This window comes from Anabrus simplex, chromosome 2, assembly GCF_040414725.1.
Source record: "Anabrus simplex isolate iqAnaSimp1 chromosome 2, ASM4041472v1, whole genome shotgun sequence".
In the NCBI taxonomy this organism is placed as follows: Eukaryota; Metazoa; Arthropoda; class Insecta; order Orthoptera; family Tettigoniidae; genus Anabrus; species Anabrus simplex.
This window is the reverse complement of record NC_090266.1, coordinates 536,063,945-536,083,483: the sequence shown is the minus strand read 5'-3', so window position 1 is coordinate 536,083,483 and position 19,539 is coordinate 536,063,945. Positions and strand designations below refer to the sequence as shown.

The following is a 19,539-nucleotide window of genomic DNA, read 5'->3' as shown; positions in this document are numbered from 1 at the left end:
ATCTCTAAGTCGAATTGTTGGATGAATAACGTCCAGCGGTTTACTCTCTCAGATGCCATTGTCGACTTCAAAGCAAAGGTCAAAGCTTTATAGTCTGTCCGCAGCACGACCGGGAATCCGTATATATACTTCCTCCAGTGACTGAGGGCTGTAACAATTGCCAACATCTCTAATTCCGTGACGGTATATTGGCACTCATGGGCCCGAAGTCTACGACTCATGAACGCGATGTAGTTTCTGCGTTTTTCCTGATCCGGCGTCTCCTGGTACAATACCGCCCCTACACCTATCATGGATGCATCGGTTTGGACTACGAATCTGCTCGAAAAGTCGGGGTACCCAAGCTTGATGCTGTTGGCAAGTAATTCTTTTGTCCTTCGGAAAGCTTCGTCACAGTTTGAATCCCATTTCCATCTATTATTCTTCTTCAGGAGGTCCTGAAGAGGAGCTACCGCCTCAGTGTAACTGGGGCAGTGATCGGCGAAAAACCCGCAGATTCCCAAAAACTGCCTGATGTGTTTGACTCGTGTTGGTTTGGGGAAATTTTGAATAGCTTGAATCTTAACGGGGTTCGGAGTGACACCCTCCGAATCTATGACGTGTCCCAGGAACAAAATGCTTTCCTGGCAAAAGTTTGACTCATCCAAATTGATTTTGAAGTTGTTTTTATTCAGTTCTGCTAACAACAGGTTCAAGTGTTCCAAATGCTCCTCCAGAGTCTCGCTCGCAATCAGAATGTCGTCTACATAACGCACCGTAAAGTTCTTCACCTGCTCGCTCAAATTCCTATCAAGTGCCCTTATCAAAGCCGATCCTGCGTTCTTGACGCCGAACGGCAAACGGTTGTAGACGTACGTCTGTCCGTCAAACATGAATCCCGTCAGTACCTTGGATTCCCCTGACAACTCAATGTGGTGGTAGGACGATCTCAAGTCGACCCCAGAAAAATAATTTTTGTGACTAAACTTCTTCAAGATATCCTTAATGTTTGGTGCCCTATCGTACTCTGGTACCAAGCGCTCGTTAATGGCACGTGCGTCTAGGCACACCCTCAGCGAACCGTTCGTCTTCTCCACGATGACTAAAGGGTTTAAAAATGGCGTCGGAGATTTGGAAATTAACTGGTTTTCTTCCATATCCTTGATGATAGGTCGTACCTTGGCATAATGTTTCTCGGGAATCGGGTACGGATTCCGTCGAAAAGGTTCCCAACTTGTGACGACAAAATTGTATTTGAAATTCGAAATTTTTCCCGGTTGTGACCCAAATGCATCGCGGTGGCGTTCCAAGATTTCTTTCAGTCTAGCTCTTCCCTCTTCACCTATCATTGCTTTATTAATTTTTGATAGCACTGCCTCCTCAAATGTCGGTTCTTCCTCTTCCTGTTCCAAGTTTGCAACCATTCTCTCGAGTCCGATTATTATCTCTTCTTCCTGATGTTTCCCATCCAGAGTCTGATCCGGGCGGACTTCCTCGTCGTAGGTCACTTGAGTAGTCCAAATCCTCTCATCGACTACGCAGTCTCCAATTTCGTTTAGTTTCACCCCTTCGGAATGCATGTTGATCTCTAGCCTGATTTCATTTCGGTGCATGTCGATAACTGCCTTATAATCCCTCCAGAAGTCGGCGCCTAATATAATGTTGTATTCCATCTTCTCGAGGATGATAAATGGGTGTGAAGTAATGGCCTCTCCGATCTGCAAATCTAAATAAACCTGAGCCTTGCACACTGTGGTGCGATCTGGGATGATTCCTCGTACCTTCATGTTAGAGACCGGTAATAATGGGATCTGCTCCTTCGATTGGATTTCCCGTATGAGCGTTCTAGATACGACGCTTACGCTGGCTCCCGTGTCTACAAGAGAGCGCACGCGCAATCCATTAGCTCTTATGTACACCACTGGTAATTCCCTGATAATCCTCTTATTCGGTCGGTGTGCGTCTTCGATCAAATCCTCGGGTTGGATCACCCACGCAGCTATGGTAACTGACGTCCTCTGTGAATCGAAAGAATGGTTGCTCCCCGAACCGCAGGCTATCTCCTCACTAGTTAGGCGAAATTTTTTTTTTTTGCGCTCCGGAGCTACTGGCATAGTCCGGAGCATGGGGGTTCAACTCTCTTCCACGTCCTTCCTTCTTGTGGGCTTGCAGTTGCAGGCTTTCTGCCCCTTCGCACATTCCCGCGGCGGCCATACCCTGTATGGGTCTCTGCCACTTGTCAATACCGGGCGGCGTGTTTCGCAGTTGTTCCACATACTGTCGCGATTCATTCCTGCGATCTCGGATGTACTCTTCCCTTCTTCCTGGTCGTTGCCCTGTCGACCGTTGTCCGCTCGGTCCCCAATTCTGGTACGGCCTCCTCCGCTGTCCATACTGGCGATACCGAAGCCTTGGTCCCTGATTCATCCTCTCACGGGGTCCTGGTTCGCGGGTATTCCAGCCCTCCTGGTATTCCCGTTTCGGTCCATTCCATGTCTGGGGACCCCAATCACTCCTAATTCTCGAGGGGTACATCTCCCGAACTTCATTCGTACTAGTCCCCTGGTTCTTCCTTTTCGGTGGGCTTTCATCCTGAGCTAAGTCGACAACATGGACCGCCTCGCTATGGCGATGTCGCGCCTGCATTCCACTCGTTTGATCGAGCTGCCTCAATATTTGTTCAGCATCGACCGCATTTCGGACATTCGCCGCTATGAGCACCTTCTGTACTTCCGGTGGGAGCTGTTTCCCGATGGCGGAAATCAACTCTAGCTCTGTGGGAGGACTATCCAGTTCTTTAAACTTCAACAACTGGCCCACGAAGTACTCGCAGAAACGGGTCTGCCCTGCACCCGAATACCTTCGCGAATACAATTCTAGCCTCAAATTCTGTTGCGTCTCGATCCCCCAATACTTCTCGAGGAAGCGCCGCCGGAACTCCTCATACCCATCGAAACAATATTTGAACGCCCGGTACCAGACCAAAGGCTGATCCGTTAAGTACCGTTCGACTACTCTCAGTTTTCGGTCCGCTGGAACTCGATGATCAATGAAGTATTGGTCTACCTCAGCAAGGAAACCTTTCGGGGTAAGATGAGTGTTTGACCCGAATTTCTTCGGCTCGTCATTTGTCATCCGGAGGAGATTATATACCGGAATTGCTCCACTCTCTTGCGGGGTCGATTGTCCCCGAGGTGCATTATGCACTTGGGCATTTTCATTTCCCTGCGAAATATCCGCGTTGGCCTCGTGACCAATACTGCTGGGCGGACTCACTCTGTCAACGCTATCCTGCTTCTTGAGGATCGATCGCATCACGATCTCACCTCTCGCCTCTTGGAACTTTAACAACTCGACCTCCTCCCGGATCTCCTTAATAAGCTCCGTGTGGACTTCTACTTGGACGGCAGCCTTGTGGGTCTTGTTGCCCCACTCTTCCATCTGTCGGTTCAGGCCTTGGATTTTCCCTCGGACTTCTTCTTGTTCCGCTTCCATCTCTTCGGTCACCTCCTTCCGAAGCTCCATCACTTCTCCATGGGCCTGAGTCTGGACTTCCTTGAGCTTAGCGGTCGCAATATCCTGCACTTGGGTCAGACGGTCACTGACCTCCTTCGCCACCTTGTCGAGGGCCTCCGTCGTCTGTGTCCTTAGTTCTCGGACTTCCGCCTTGGCCTCCTGCATGTCTCTTGCAACATCCTCTACGCGGGTGCTCACCTTCCCCATTTCTTCCTCGCACGCGCTTACCCTAGTGTCCGTCACGTCGATCCTATTCGTCATCCTAATCTCCACTTGCTTTAATTGCTGGATGACGTCTTCCAACTTCCCCTCTAACGCCTCAGTCATCTTTGCCTCCAGCCTCGCGGCGTTCTCGTCGCTACGTTCACGACCTAATCTCACATCCTCTGCGAGCTCGTCTAACGAAGCCTTATTCGTAGCCGCCTGAGCCTGGCAAAGCTCTGCCTGCGTGTCAAACTGCGCCTTAACGTCTGCCGCCTGCTTGTCTAGCTGCGCTTTAACGTCTGTTGCCTGCTTGCCTAGCTGATTTAATTGTTCCCTTAAAAGTTCCCTGTCTTCCTTTGCCCTTTCTTCGAAATGTTCTTTTTGTTCTGCCAATAATTGGCGCATCATATCCCTCATGACCTCCATGTCCATATTAAATTCAATCTTGGAGAAAGCGGATCTCCCGTGGGCAGAAAATTGACCACCGGTGATCGACAGAAAGCATAGATACATTCAAATGTTTTTTTTTTAATGTAAATTTCAGCGTGACCTAACTTTACTCGAAATTCCGACAAATCAATCCAAACTGGGCCTACAAACGGCTTGTGTCACGCCCCCTACCATATTAATGTCATAATTCATTGTATAGGAAATTCCGTCATATCATTTGACAATCATAATAACAATAATAATACTGATTCTACGTTAGCCCTTAACCTGGAATAAGTTTTCCGGTCATGCGCGCGCGGCCTACCGTGGGCTCGATTTTACGTATGCCGGAAACATGGCATACCCCAGTCACTAATGGATGTTATCACCTTGAGATTGGTAAGATGACGTTAGCAGACAATTACCCGTCTCAAACTGGCAACATCGCATCTGTCACTGCGCAAAAATTAGAGCCTGGGTTGAGGTACCCTGCTCTATCCGCGGCGTCTAAAGCCCTCTTGAAAAAATATTTATATCTGCCAAATGTTGTTACCTCAGCGCACAATCTCTGGCCGATACCCGTAACTGGCGAAATTTGAAGAATTCTGCCGGCCGTTTTAACCTCACACTGAGAGAACCATAACGTTGTCTCCCAAAGAAATGACAGCTTCATAGTCTGTCCCGGGTATCCATTTTGAATTTATGAGCGACACTCATGCGGATTTCCACTTAAACTGGACACATGATTTTTCTGTTCTTGTCATTTTCCTATCCTGTTTATTATTCACGTCGCTCCCTTTCATGGCTGATCTTGTGTGAGTTATCACGAGTTGTGACTTACGCACACCCGTACGATGACCATGACAGTCCGGCTGAGTATCACACAATCAGAACAACCCTTGCAGTATCCAATCTATAATTATGAATCTTAGCACTTCGGACATGTGCTTAACGTCTCCATCCGTTCGGTTACGTGGCGGGTACTCCATTCCAAATAATTGCCAACCCGTTCGATACCAAATGTAATCAGATTGTGGCACGAACCTGGCAATTTGACTCCATCATAGCACACTATCCTCCCTGTGAGCGGCCTATCTGTTACTAAAAATGCTACAGTGTAAACTATAAACAATGCCCGGCCACGAAGGGCGCCAAGTATACACCCTACCGGGCGTCGAATGGATGACCCACGCATAAGAATGCCTCCACGTAACGGGGTAAACACCCACGGATGAGATTGGATTGAAGAGCGGGTCGAATTGCTTAACGAGCTTCGGACCGCTCCCCTTCCTACTTTCTGTGCCGGCCCGGCAGCCTGAGCACTTGGGGAAGTGGTACGTTCAAGAAAAACAAAAACAACAACTACTTAAGATGGAGTCTTAGGTCTATAATATGAAAGTAGGATCTCTGGGTTCAAATGCCTATTGGATACTGCTTAACACTGCTACAAATGACAAGAATCATAAAATAGGGGTTACGAATGCAAATTTATTCAAAAATAACAATTTAAAAAGGTTGATACAGCTCTATATAATGACTCTCCACATATGGGATGAAAAGAAAATAATAATCATTTTAAAATACGAATCGCCCATGGGCGTCGTCTGCATAACGGTATGATTGAGGTTTTGCGACTTGCTATCGTTCATTTTTCCTCATTAATTCATACCGTTCATGAAATTTGTACATTATTCTGTCGATCACACCGTGAGATGACTTGATGTCCCGATACACAAATATCACTAGCTGTTCTAAGCACGAACATAACCGGGGCCTACGCTACATAATATCATATTAAAAGACACATTTGCATAATGCACAAACAAACACAAATACCATTTTTGCTAAACCCCGGACTTCTCATCTGTCACCAAGACCACACGTCGTGCACATAGGTTCTGTTTGAACTCAAAAATATGTGCACATCATTACGAAACATACACAAAACATATGGATATATACACTTCATGCACACCGGAGAACCCTTCCTAGAAAAGAAAACAGCATGGTTATCACAGTCTCCGGCCCAAAGCGCAAGCTTGGAAGCAGCTCGCTCAAGGGCGCCGTCATCATCCGGCGTCGAACTGGCAGACTCCCGACCGAGAGGTACTGTGGGTTTCTGTAGATACCGAGAATAGCTACAATCTCATCTCGCCGGATATCTGGGGGAATCCCTACTCATTTATTAAACACCCTTTTAAAAGAAGTTACCGTGATATTATCATTATACAAGCATTCTTAGCTGAGCCATTTAAACCAACCGAGGGGAGCGCGAGGTTGACCCAGGGCTCCAAGTTAGTCTTAACACAATGGTTTAAAGGGATCCCTCTGTCGCGAGGGCGAGAGCCAGTCATTCACAACAGAAGGAAGGCCGGCCATTCACTTCGCACGGCCGTTCTGATTCTTCTCTCGCTCACACGTCTACCCTCTCATCTCGGGGACACACATATCCACAGCCCGCTTCATTTGTTTATTCATATCATTATGGAATTCCCATGAAATACTCTTTTTATTCACTCCCTTCTCATTATTATCACTGAGACTGTGGGCACGATCACTTCTCAATCATCTCATCGTAAGTTCCTATTCGGCCCTTCCACTACGCCTCATACCGCGTATCTTCTTCCCTTGGGCCTATGGCTCTCATGGCTCCTCGTCCATACCACATAACTACACTTATATTTAAACCTTCTGGCCAAAGATTAGGGACTCATGCCCCTGGGTCTTACCCCGGCTATAGATAAAAAAATACACTCCAAACCATTATGGCCCATTAATCAAAAATCACGGGAGACTTGCACATGGTCCCTCACACCTATCTAGATCACACAGTATGTACCTCTCCCGGTCGGGATTTTCTTCATTCTTGATGTACATGCACGGATTATATCTGTAAGCTAGGCATGCATTATCTGACTGACCCATGAGTTTCCCTGGCATATCCGACAACCACGTGGGACAGTGACTACCAACATTTCGACATATTTCCCTGCTTGCCAGCACTATGTTTCCAACCGCCCCTACGGGAAACTCAAATATTCTCCTAACCTTGTTCCCATATTTGCTAGGACATTCTACATTAAAAATATAACCCTCACGATAAGCTAACCATTAAGAAAGAAATATGAGTCGTCCGGGAATTTAGCTCCCTTAAATTTTACTTCAACATTATAAAATCAATAAAATTTCCATATAGGACATGCATTAACTTACAACATTTTGATATTTACAAAAGAACGCTAATCCTATCCCCGGGTTATGTCATGCTTAGAAATTAAATTTGGACATCACTCATCTGTTTGGTGGCCGTTGTTTCTTCCGCCACGGGAGACCCATGGTGAAGTTCTTAGTACTCCATGACCACTCGGTAGGTGGCGGGCGTGCAGTCCTTCATCCCTGGTCCATACAAGTCCGACATCATGGGGAACTCGTCACAGCTGAAATCTTACAGTAATCCAAGTGGGTAACACTTTTACACTCGTCACACGTCCTCTATTTCAGAGTTTACACCCGCGTTCACAGTAAGAATCGGGTGGCTCACGAGATTCGAGCCCCTGATTCAAAGTAACACGTTGGGTGATACCAAATTATGAATTTGACTGACTCATTAAAGCCGGCACTGTCTCAGCCGAATTCCAATACTTGTTTGCAAATTATGCTCGCGGGTTTTTACTAGTTTGACACGCAGCACAGGAACAATACCTAGGCTCGTTTGGCCTCCCGTTCACTTCACAAAGCGTGCTGGACACAATGGCGCTTTCAATACACGGTCAAGGGTTTCTGACTTAAACTGGGGCACCGCGGGATATAGTGTCCTCCTCACCGACCCGTAAAAGAACAACTGTCTCTACAATGGCCTGCCCGGCTTATATTATCTTACCCGCCGGAAGCTCGGGGGCGTCAACGTTCACGGTTCATTAAGAACAAGAGCTCCTTTCGTACCAAGAATTGACGATATTTGAATAGTGCATCTTGTAGCCCTCTGTCTCCTCTTTCATTTGAGCCTGGCGTGCTGGACCGACGATCAGCAGTTTTTATGTAATTTGCTTCCCGCCTTTGATTAATTCATAGCGTCCTCTGGGGGGTGGAGCTATCTCCTAAGCGCGATTCTTGGCGTGGGTGACGCCGCTGTATCCACATGTGTTAGCGATATGTTACATCTTGACAGCTGGTGACCTCATTTCTTCCCCTGCATAAGTTATTACATATTTTTAGTCTGGAGAACGCAGAAAATTCCGCTCTATTCAATGGTGTGTCTCGCATAATTTTCCTATGTCTGGATTAAAATATCATTCTATTGTTTACGCGCCAAAATCCGACGTTGGCACCCGTGACACGTGCATAAAAAACCGGAAGTTCCTTGTGTTCGTTTGGCACTCTGGGAAGCTAAGCTCCACCTCGGGGCGTATCTGACTACTCCAGCATCGCGTCCCCTTCTATCTCTCTCTGCAAGTTGAGAGCGTAATTCCGCGGGGGCTTGGCTGTTGCTTTGTCCTCCCTTTGTTCGCAGGCGCTCTTTTCGCGGGTTCCGTTCTGGCAGGACGCCGCTCGATCCCCTTCGCCCATACTGCTACCTATGACGCGACCTTTAGGAGTAATTTTAATGGAGTATAAAGGCCCATATCATTCCCATGGAGCTGTACAGGACACTGTACGGTTTCAATATGTAACAAGTCCGAGAATATTTTGGTAATTTACACCGCTGAAAAAGAGAGCAATTGAAGCTTCTCAAAACATGTTCAGATGTATTGACAAGGTGGATTGAGTGTGTTAAATATATATATGTTTGATTAAGTTGAAGTCAATACAGTTGACCATTATGGCTAAAATAATTAATTCTGTGTAGCGGGTATACCATTTGGCTCCCTAACGCCGTACTTTCTACTTGCACGTGCACAAATGATGAATGGGATGTCTGCCTACTGATTTTCACAGGGGCACAACTGCCAGCGGGCAGGTTACATCAGAATATGCAAGTTGCTTTACGTCGCACCGACACAGACAGGTCTTATTGCGACGATGGGATAGGAAGGAGCTAGTAGTGGGAAGAAAGCGGCCGTGGCCTTAATTAGGTACAGCCCCAGTATTAGCCTGCTGTGAAAATGGGAAACCACGGAAAACCATCTTCAGGGTTGCCGATAGTGGGGCTTGAATCCACTATCTCTTGAATACTGGATACTGGCAGCAATTAAGCGACTGCAGCTATCGAGCTCGGTACGTCAGTATATGAAGAGATAAGAACCGGACTGTCGCTCGCAGCATGTTACTCAACACTACTGGTCTAATGCACCCCTTGCATTAGTAAACCTCGTTATCCACCGCATAGTTGTAGGCTGGTGTATGGATCAGATTTGCTCTCTGCATATCGGCAGTGGCTAGTGTGTTCAGCAGCGACGAATACACAGACATTATGTTAATCTAGACAACCTGGTTGGAATGCAGCCAAAGCTCCAAACAGACGTATGCCTTCTACACACCTATTTCACCAAACAGTATTAGTTTCTGTTTCATACAAGCAACTCTTTTATTGAGTGGAATGTCTACATGTGTATAAATTAGTAAGTTATTAAATTTCCTTTTCTGCATCTTTGGCGTGTTTTCAAACTAGCGGCGATTAGGGGGTGGGGCGAGGAGGGATTAGTCCCCCCCCCCCACTTTGTGGAGTAAACGTTACATTTTTATTCCACTTTAGCCAGCTGGAACTAAGAATTATTTAAAAAAAGCTATTTGTACAAGCCTTGTTGTCTTACCTGCTAATTCTTTCCTTTATTTTCTTTAATTATTAACATAATTATTGGTGGAAATACGCACAAAATGCCGTTCATTGCGGCTACCCGATTTGTATAGCTGTACGGCAAGTAGTTGAGGATAATTCTGGAGCAGTGTGCTGAGTGGTCATCTCGTCTCTATGCAGTGTTCATAGATTTTGAAGAAGCTTTTGATTTGATCAACAGAGCAGCTATGTGGAAGGAAGTGAAGCGGTTGGAATGCCATCACAAATTACCAACCTCATTCAGGAAACATACCGTGATTATACATGCAGAGTCATACATGAGGGCCGTGTATCTGAGCCTATATCTGTACGTTAAGGAGTACGTCAAGGTTGTATCCTCTCGCCAACCATGTTCCTGGTGGTGATTGATGCGGTAATGTGGAATGTAACACGAAATGTGAAACGTGGTATCCAGTGGGGATTGACTAATAGGTTAGAAGACCTAGACTTCGCTGATGATGTGTGTCTCCTGTCTGAGGCACATGGTGAAATGCAATCAAAGATTGAAGACCTGGTAAAAGAAGGAAAAAAGGTAGGACTAACGATCAGTTCAAAGAAGACCAAGGCCTTAAGGATGAACACCAACAGACTAGGCCCATTTGTCTTCAGTGATGAACTTATAGAGGATGTAGATAGTTTCACCTACTTGGGCAGTGTAGTTACCAAAGATGGAGGAGCAGTACAGGATGTTTCTCAATGTATACAAAAAGCAAATGGTGCCTTTGTTCGGCTCTATCCGGTATGGAAGAATAACAAAATACCTACCAGGACCAAACTTCGTATTTTCCGAAGTAATGTCAAGGCTGTTCTACTATATGGGTCCGAGACCTGGAAAGTGACAAAAGTGATTACCTCCAAGTTGCAGACCTTTGTCAACCACTGTTTAAGGAAGATCCTAAACATCTACTGGCCGGAAGTAATCTCCAATCATGAACTGTGGAGAAGGACGGGTGAAACCGATATGGCCATACAGATAAAGCGCCGGAAATGGAAATGGATAGGGCATACGTTGAGGAAAGAGATTGAAGCCATTGAGAGAGAGGCACTGGATTGGAACCCGCAGGGTAAAAGGAGGAGGAAGGCGAAGATCTGTACACATGGAGGCAATGGAAGAAGGCAAGACCTGGAGAGAGGTGAAGAGGTTGGCTGGCAACAGGATCAGATGGAGATGCTTTGTTGATGCCCTATGTTCCACAAGGAACAACAGGAATTAAGTCAAGTTAAGTCACGGCAAGTAGTGGAGCCTTTGCATGTGCTATGAGGAAGGGTAGTAGGGGTACATATTTTTTTGCCAAGGTCATGGACACTGAGTTATAATTCACCCGTTTGCTGCGCGCATTCGTCAGTCAGGCAGTCTCTTAGTTTCGTTGTGTTTATTCAAATACTAAATTATTTTTAATTGCATAATCATGCCGTACTTCTGTTTAATTGTACCGGGCGAGCTGGCCATGGGGTTAGAGGCGTGCAGCTGTGAGCTTGCACCCGGGAGATAGTGGTTTCGAATCCCACTGTCGGCAGCCCTGAAGATGGTTTTCCGTGGTTCCCATTTTCATACCAGGCAAATGCTGGGGCTGTACCTTAATTAAGGCAATGGCCACTTCCTTCCCACGCCTAACCCTTTCCTGTCCCATCGTCACCGTAAGTCCTATCTGTGTCGGTGCAACGTAAAGCCAATTTTCAAACATTTTTATTTCGGAAAAGGTGAAGAGTCAATCCACGGGAACAAACACCCCTTCCTACACTACTTCTGAACATTCCCCACCATGAACCACGCCATTCGTTATGATGCCGCCCACTGCTACTTCCCCTTCCAATGCCCTGCGATTACGTAGCCGCATATACAACATGAGGAGTGCTGGTAGAACGACAGGCTGTCGTCAAAGAGCTGAGAGCAGAAGCCCAAACGTAGGCAGGAGTAGAAGGGGTAAGTGTTCATGCTTCAACGTTTGGTTCCGATATTATATCATTTAGCATGTTCTTATGTAAATTGGGAGAAATCACTACTCATCTATCAACAAAGTTTGAGTGTCCCCATTTGACCTAGGCCCTGCTTACGCACACAAGTTTGTCAAGCACTGGGTAAGACAACATCAACATGTGATTTCAACAAGTTCTAATGTAAAAAAAAAAAAAAAAAAAAAAAAAAAAAAAAATTTTTTTTTTAAAGAGTTGCAATATCATAACCTATAACAAATAACGGAGCATCGGGTGGACGTTTTTGAGGACGACAAAATATTAATTATTCCTAATCTCATTTGTTTTGAGAGTGTATCATAGTTTCATTTCTAAATGGTACAACATGTGAAAAAAGTTTCTGCCAGATTTTAACAAAATGTTTTTTTGTTCAAACAACAAAATTTTTTAAGACAATCAGCAGTGTTAATAGATTGTGAAATGTAGTTATACCTAGACCAACTAATAGACAACGCATTTTTGAATATTAGAATAAGTTTTAATTTCAAGCTCAACAAAGTGTCATATCAAGTATCTTAATTATACGACGTAATATATAAAGAATTATATTTAATAAGGTTTCTTAAAGATTATTATTACTAAGTTTGTTAACGACAAATCATATATACAAATTCTAGATCAGTGTTAGCAATCAACCTTGTAAAGACATTATGGCTGAAGTTGTTCAGAAAATGAACGAAACATGTTCAATGTTATAATAATTAGGCAATAAAATAAGGATGAGATCCTAATTTTGCGTTGCTTTCTAAGTATTGAATAGGTGGTAAAATAAGTTTTAATATTTTCCTTTTAAGGAATATCTCTGATGGGGAATAGGCAGTGACATGTTAGATACATCGTCGCAGTGCAAAAAGTGACTGCGGTATCTGATGGTCCCACAGTCGATGTTCTTTTTCTATGAGGTGGACCCATAGCATCCTTTTTAGCTCCTGGTTCCGTTGGATTGGCCCTTGGGTTGTAGATATGGATTGTCCAGTGGACTCCATTCATTCATCATTTGCTGCCACTTCCTTGACGTGAACTGACTCCTATTGTCTGACAGAATGCATCATGGATAACTGTAGCGGCTGAATACCTCATCTTGGTGATGCCTCCCGTCATGGCTTCTGGTATGGGAAAGGCTTCAGTCCATCTTGTGAATATGTCGGTGATTACTAGAAGTCTTGTTTTACCCCCTGGTGTTCTGGGGTAAGGACTCATCAAGTCCAGGGTTATGACCTCCCAAGGGCATTGCGGCAGTCTTCCTCGCTGACTGGAATCTGCCTTCCTGTTGCTCGCCTTGGTGCAGGCGCAGATGTAGCACCCCTTCACATAGTCCAGGATGTCTTTCCGCGTGTTGACCCAGAAGAATCTTCGTTGGATAGACTGATATGTCTCTTCACTACCTGGATATCTGGCTTCAGTGCTGTCGTAGAACTTCTCGAGGATGTCTGTCGTGTACTTTCTAGAGATCACCACTACTGCAGGCGTGTTGGAGAGGTGCATAAGAGTCCTCCGTCGACACGCAAGTTCTTGTTGCAGATCTTGAATTCCCTCGGGACGAGTCGACTATTGGTGTTCTGTTTCCTGATCCACTGCGTCATGGTCCTACAGGGCTTGTCTTGTTCTTGCCATTGTTTAATTACTTCCAGATCAAGTTCCTTCTTGATGATCATAAGGACAGGTTCTTGGGTTCGCTTTGGTGATTTTGTGGAAACTTCCTCTCAAGCTCCTAACTTCAGGTTCCATTGGCGGGTGCCTAGATAAACTGTCTGCTCCTGTGTTCGTTGGTCCTGGGCCATGACACACATCAAAGTCAAATTTTGTGATTAACAGAGCCCATTGCATCAATTTAGATTTGGAGCCAGAGACAGAGTTCAGCCATTTGAGAGCTGCGTTATCGGTGTAGAGCTGGAACTTCCTTCCCTCCAAGTAACCTCTGAAGTTGCCCATGGCCCACACCATGGCTAAGGCTTTCTTCTCGGCAGTGCATTAGCCCTGTTCGGTGCAAGATAGCTTTCTGCTGGCATTCTCGATGATGTCCCTTCCGCTGTCACTCCTCTCCTGGAATAACACTGCTCATAGGCCGGAGTCGCTGGCGTCCGTCTGCAGGCACATCTTTCGTTGAGGGTCGGGATAGGCTAGACTGGGAGCGTTGCATTTCGCAGCCTTAATTCCTTGGAATGCTGCCTCTTCCTTGCTGGTCCATCGGAATGGGCAGTTGTTATGAAGTAGATTGGTGAGTGGTATTGCCTTCCCTTCAAAGTGTGGCACGAAGCTGCTATACCATCCACAGAAGTCAAGGAACTCACGTACTTGTCGCTTGGTCTGCGGGCATTCAGCTTCCTTGATGGCTCGTTTCTTCTCCGGTTGGCTTTCTAAACCTTCAGATGTTGGGACATGGCCAATATATTCCACGCATTACTGGGCAAAGTGGCACTTCTCCCAGGGGCAAGTCAGCCCATAAATCTTCAGTCATTCCAGTACTTTCCTCGGATGTACAAGGTGTTCTTGAAAATTCTTGCTGTGAATTAAGTTGTTGTTGAGATACACTTGGCAGAAATCTCCAACGTATCCTGACAATACTTTACTCATCAGTTGCATGAAGGTTGCAGGAGCATTCGTCAATCCAAAAGGCATTACTGTAAACTGGTACAAACCTCTCGGTGTCATGAAGGCGGTTAGTGGTCTAGAACTTTCCTTGACCTCCACTTGCGGGTATCTGGAGTTGTGATTCAGTGTGCTGAATATCCTAGACCCACTTACGTGTTTCAGCGAGTCTTTCACGTCAGGCATGGGGTAGGCGTCACCAACGGTCTTCTGGTTCAACTTGCGGAAGTCCACACACAGTCCAGTCTTCTTCGGTAGGACAATTTACGAAGCCCAACAGGATGTAGAGGGTTTGATGAGAGACCTTGCCCTTCCATCTCTTGAATCTTCTCAATGACGAAGTTGCCCTTATCCGAGTTGATTGGCTATGGACGTTGCTTGATAGGTGAGGAAGTGCTGCACTCAATGGTGTGCGTTACAGTGGTAGTCCTTCCTGTTTTATTGGTGATGACTTCCGGAAAGTTCTTTAAGGTGCGTCTCAGCTCCTCTTCTTCACTCGGTTGAAGATGCATTAACTGCATATCTCCCAGGTCTATGTCGACTTCTGCGTCCTTGCAACTCCGGAGATTTCCATCATGCCAAGCGACCCTCAGACATCTGTTTCTCTCAAAGACTTCATGAGCTGCATAGTCTAGTATCACCTTGTATTCTACCAGAAAGTCATGACCTAATATGACGTCAGGTATGAGGTTCTGAATCACTGCAATGTCAATTACAATAGGTAGATCCATGCATTTAGCGGTTAGATTAGTCTGTCCTTGGACGGAATAAGTTACCCCGTCCGTTGCTCCCACTACCCGTCCGAGATGGTGAGACATCATAGCCGATAGTAATCTAGCAGCAGTCCCATTTACAAATGAGTGGCTCACTTGGCTGTAGAGTATGGCTGAAAAGCTCTCGTTGCCTAACCTCAGGATGATAGCTGGGCGAGGTTGGTCTGTTCTGCTCACAATCTGACCAATCCCTCTTCTGCTTGTTGAGGGCTGCTTCTCTGTCAGGTCTTGAGGCACCTTCCTGTTCCCGGTCCCATCCCCCCTTAATCCAGAATGGGCCGAACCTAGTCTCTCCGACGCCAAGTTTGGGCATTTGTTCTTCAGGTGTCCCATTCTTTCATGCTGGTAGCATTCCCTATCCGAGCTGGTCTCTTCCGTGGCTTTGCTCTTATGTTCTTTCAACTGGGCAATGATTCTACGCAGATCATCAAAGGATCTCGGTTGTGATACTTTCGCTAGGGGTAGAATCTTATCGTGGAGTACCTCTGGTAAGATCTCGTTCTCGCTTCCCTCCGGGTGCAGCCGCTTGAAGAGCTGGTACTTCTGGAGGATGAACGCGCTAGCTCTCATGCTGGTGGGTTGTGCCCCAGTCAATGGCTTCCTTTCAACAGAGCTCTTCATCCCTTCAGAATTAAACCTAGCCAGGAATTCCCTCTTGAAGTCCATCCAGTTTAAATTTCAGCTCTTCAAGTTATTCTACCAAGTAGCAGCTTGCCCCTTTAACCGTGGTGTGATGAGTTGAACGAAGATGTCCTCTGGTAGAATACTCCTTCCTAGTAGACTGACCTCCTCGATGAAGCTAGTCGGGTGACTCCAGTCGTCCATGGAATTCCGGAAGGCTCTCTATAATCACTTTTGGGTGTAGATGTCCTGTATTGCCGGTTAGGTTTGAGGGGGTTAGAGGCATGGAGATAGGTCCTGTTCGAGTTAATATATCTTCTACCGCGTGATGGATGCTTTCTCTTATATTCTGCACATCTCCCTTGATGGTTAAAAACTGGTTTTCTAACCTTCCTTCAACAGCAGAAATACGGCTGGCAAAATTTCCCTCAACAGCAGCAATACGGCTTTCATAATTTCCCTTGACGGTAGAAATTCTCCCCTCAACCTGTTGTTTTATGCCGGAAACTTAGAATTCCACCTCTTCTTTGAGGTTCGAGATGTCCCCTTCCAGCTGGCTTACTCTAATATCAATCTGCTCAACCTGTCCCAGTTTTGAACTGATGACCGATATCTGCTGTGTTAATTGATTGGTGACGTCACTGATTTGGGATGAAATTTTATCATCTATGGTTGAAATTTTCGATTCTAGGCATTGTTTTACTTTGTAAACCTGCGTGTACACTTGTGATATTTGTCCGGTTAAAACTGTATTGACTTGAGAAATTTAGTCTGAAATTTTGAAATTCTATTCCGTTAAGGTGGAATTAACTCGTGGATCAACGTCTGAGATTTTGTCATTGAGTGCCTGCATCATGGTCATTAAGTTAGAACAAATTTTGGTAATATTTACCTCCTCTTCTGATGACGACTCCGGATCTTTGTCCGCCTCAATGAAAAACTTTTCGGGATATTCGCCTTTCCTGATGAGATTTTCTTGTAACCGCGTCTTCAGTGATTTCTTCTTGCCGTTCCTCAGAGGATTTCTCTTTGGAAGTTCGTCTTTGAGTTGTTGTACAGATATATTTGCTAGTATCACTTGCATTTTGTTCTAATTTGCACTTCTTCTTCTTCTTTAATCATTGGGCCTCTAAAATATTAGTTCCTAATTAGCGTCGACCTCTAAGATCTTTTGCTACCATATTTTTCCTTCATTCTCACCTAGATATACCTGTGCTCCCTTCACAAAGCTGCAGGTTGTTATCATTGGGTCTTCTTGGATTTTTTCTCTCTCTTCACCTGGTAGTCCTAGAGTGGAGAGTGTGATTCTACTCAGCGCCTCACATTCGAAAAGTATGTGTTCAGCTGATTCCTCTGCTTCATTGCATTTCTTACATATGTTGTCTCTTATTACTCCAATTTAATTCACACTTACACTGGCATTCACTCGAAAATTATTCTTATATCCTAGTCACGGTCACCAGTTGATGTATTCACAAAGACGCACACAAAATGCTGTCAGTTGTGTACCCTATTTTATTCACAAATTGTTACAAAAATTCTATTTACATCCTCCTACATACACGCACTAATGAACTGCCATCATGAAACAAAATACTACTATGAAGGATAAGACTGCCATCTTGAAACACTTTGACTGCTACAGTAGCATGTCGACAGAATGACAACACAAGTTCACAAAACCAACTTAACTCTCATAAGACTGCCTCTTTTTACAAGTTGCCTGGCCAGGCTTCTAGAAGAATATGACACAACATATTTTCTCGTAGATTTGAGAGTCACCAATAGCCTACTTCAATCAATCAATCAATCAATCAATACTGATCTGCATTCAGGGCAGTCGCCCAGGTGGCAGATTCCCTATCTGTTGTTTTCCTGGCCTTTTCTTAAATGATTTCAAGGAAATTGGAAATTTATTGAACATCTCCCTTGATAAGTTATTCCTATTCCTAACTCCCCTTCCTATAAATGAATATTTGCCCCAATTTGTCCTCTTGAATTCCAAGTTTATTTTCATATTGTGATCTTTCCTACTTTTAAAGACACCATTCAAACTTATTCGTCTACTAATGTCATTCCACGCCATCTCTGCGCTGACAGCTCGGAGCATACCACTTATGTAAAAAGTTTCAAACGAATTTATTAAAAACCACCATTCCAATACTTTACAATCTTTAAGTTTAAGATACAAATGTTACCTAGATGTTAAAATGCAACATGTTTCGCTTAAGCTTTGTAAGCATCTTCAGCCACACTTAATCTAAAGCTAAGTCAGGGCCCTGAACTGTGTTCCTCATTAAAGTATAATACATGCAGTAATATAAGATAAAACAGTCATAAAAATCTAGTCTGTGGAGAAAGTGATGCTTAAATGTAACTAAAATGAATAATAAACCTGTCATAGTATTATATGTACATGGAATGGATATTAGTGTTTGTCTAAAAATAGTACAAGTTGATTATTTGTAGAATGAGACATAATCATAATGATCTAACATACAATTGGATGGTACAAATTTGTTGATATTAATGAAGCGTGGATTAATTAAAATATCGAAAAATGAATCTTCAAACGTTGTTGAATGAGAATCAGGTACATAGAATTGCAGTAGAGTTGTTAACTTCAAGTAGGTGCGTAATAAGGTCAAAAGGCGCTTGAAGCATCAGTCTAGAAGTGTTGTCTCTCTTTTTTTTTTTTTTTTTGCTATTTGCTTTACGTTGCACCGACACAGACAGGTCTTATGGCAACGATGGGACAGGAAGGAGCTAGGAGTGGGAAGGAAGCGGCCTGGTGTGAAAATGGGAAACCACGGAAAACCATCTTCAGGGCTGCCGACAGTGGGGCTCGAACCCACTATCTCCCGAATACTGGATACTGGCCGCAATTAAGCGACTGCAGCTATCGAGCTCGGTATGTCTCTTTTATGGAATTATCTTTGTAGTAGATTGTAGTCATGAGCTGTCCATGTGCTAAGTTGACTAGCACTTCTACAGCTAAAGTTTAAATTCTGCAAACTATTTTGGTACTTAATATTTTGCATCTAGTCATTTTGTTTATGGCCTATCATCTTAAATCTTTTATTTTGTACCTTAAGGCCATTTAGAATTGGCACTCGTTGCCCCTGCTTAAATTGTCATTATGTATAGACAAGTGTGTAACAGACTGTCGAGCAGAAATGACAGTAAATACAGTGTTTGAAGTGTAAATTTGGCAAGAAGCATGTGCCTCTGAGAGGCTGGACTTTAGTAAAATTTTGGAGCTCAGTCTCCTAGAATGCAGATGTGTGGAGCGAATATGTTCTTGTAAAATAATGTACCTTTCGAGCTACAATGCTTGCTCATTTCTTGTAAACTATTGTGTCTATGATCTTTTCCATTGTACCTGATTTTTTACTAAGTCATTGTTATTGCGGGAGCTGACGAGCTCATGCATAACTGTTATTTGTTGTTGTTGGTTTGTCTTTTCTATGTAACAAATTTAGAAAAGAAGGAAATAAAATTCAAAATTTAGTGTTTTAACTTATGCTCTGATATTTTCTCTGTCTACCCATTCACACCGGTACCTTCTTATACCTCTGTGAACCATCGAAATCCCAAAACAATGATTATTATTATTATTATTATTATTATTATTATTATTATTGTTGTTGTTGTTGTTATTATTCCTCCCCTTTCCTTCTG

The 19,539-nt window shown here is 44.4% G+C and overlaps 1 protein-coding gene across 2 annotated transcripts in view; it reads left to right on the top strand.

The window, feature by feature from the left end:
* The window catches only part of LOC136862918 (gamma-secretase subunit Aph-1), a 174,124-nt gene that overhangs the window by 93,353 nt on the left and 61,232 nt on the right, over nt 1–19,539 (top strand). The window lies entirely within an intron of this gene.